This window comes from Micropterus dolomieu, linkage group LG14, assembly GCF_021292245.1.
Source record: "Micropterus dolomieu isolate WLL.071019.BEF.003 ecotype Adirondacks linkage group LG14, ASM2129224v1, whole genome shotgun sequence".
Classification (NCBI taxonomy): Eukaryota; Metazoa; Chordata; class Actinopteri; order Centrarchiformes; family Centrarchidae; genus Micropterus; species Micropterus dolomieu.
In genome coordinates, this window is record NC_060163.1 from 8,478,569 (window position 1) to 8,480,154 (window position 1,586).

General features: G+C 35.4%; 1 protein-coding gene across 1 annotated transcript in view; it reads right to left on the reverse strand.

Annotated features, from left to right (window-relative positions):
* Window positions 1–915, reverse strand: part of l3mbtl2 (L3MBTL histone methyl-lysine binding protein 2) — a 19,095-nt gene extending 18,180 nt beyond the window's left edge. The window contains exon 1 of the mRNA XM_046068854.1: window positions 781–915. The gene's annotated coding sequence lies outside the window, so the exon portion shown is untranslated. The remainder of the gene's footprint in view (window positions 1–780) is intronic.
* Window positions 916–1,586: the final 671 nt, after the last annotated feature.

Consider the following 1,586-nt stretch of genomic DNA (forward strand, 5'->3'; position numbering starts at 1 on the left):
TAATTAGCTGATTAGAGTGTGGCACCAGGTGTCTTCAATATTGAACCTTTTCACAATATTCAAATTTTCTGAGATACTGATTTGGGGGTTTTCATTAGTTGTCAGTTATAATCATCAAAATTAAAAGGAATGAACACTTGAAATATATCAGTCTGTGTGGAATGAATGTATACATTATACAAGTTTCACTTTTTGAATGGAATTACTGAAATAAATCAACTTTTTGATGATATTCTATTTATATGACCAGCACCTGTCTATTGAGATGACATGATTTGCAATAAAATAAAAAATAAACATATATTGAAGTCTGCATATTAACTGCCTGGTTGTTTTAAAATTATTTATAGGATTAGAATTTAATATTTTAAATACAGCTAAATGCTGTTTCTAGAGCAGCAACATTAATGTTTACATCATAATACTGAGTGACATTTAGAAAGAATAAAAACTCAATCTGTATCATTCCTCCTCTTCCTCCTCCACTCTGCTGTTATTCACTGCCTGCAGGTAACGTTACCTGGTAGAAGGAGGAGCGGCTGGTTGTCTCAGCCAGCAGCTGAGTTTACAACAATGTGCCAAATTTTAAGGCTGCAGACAGACATCTTTCTATTTAGCTTGTTTTTAACATTTGGGTAAATGCCAAGTTAATGTTAGCTGTGTTAGTAAATAACATAGCCTACAAGAAGGCAGACTGAGGACATATTATTTACCTTACAGACAGGTGTATTGATAAAGCATTGTCTTTTAACTGGAGAAGGTTTTATTGCACATACTTACAGTAGGCCTAACGAGCGTAAGTGTCGACTCGAGTAGTTTGGAGCGAACTTAATTTAACCGTCTCCGCTGTGACCGCGCTGCATCTTGCTCTGCTGGCCGCAGGGTGTGTGTGTATGTGTGTGCAGAATGTTTGTGTTCCCCACACAATCGCCTCCTGCCATAGTTACACAAGCAAACCTAACCTATGCCATATTTTCCCTGCACACTCTCCTCTATAATACAATACATGCATTCACCAATCTTTATTTGTAAATAGAACATGATGTTCAGATAGCAAACATTATTGAAACTATGTTGAATCAGCATTCTGCTCTCAACGCTAATTTAATTTAATCAACATTAGACTCTGATGTTGATTTATTATCATTTTGCACCATTTTTTGCAAATTTTTTTTTTCAATCATATTTCCTGGTCAACAATAATTCAATGACTTTTCAATCATATTTCCCGGTCAACAATAATTCAATGACTTTTGCGTCACGAAATTTAATGTCTAATGTTGATTCAATTAAATTAGCGTTGAGAGCAGAATGCTGATTCAACATAGTTAATAATGTTTGCTATCTGGGAAGGTACCACCGTTTCCGTTTAAAAATATATGTTTTGCTATGTTTTGTCCGGAATTCAACCTGGATCCAAGGTCCTCCAGTCGCGCTCAAGCCACGCCCCCTTCAAAAGTATCATTTGGCGCCAAAATTTCGTGACGCAAAAGTCACTGAATTATTGTTGACCGGGAAATATGATTGAAAAGTCATTGAATTATTGTTGACCGGGAAATATGATTGAAAAGTCATTGAATTATTGT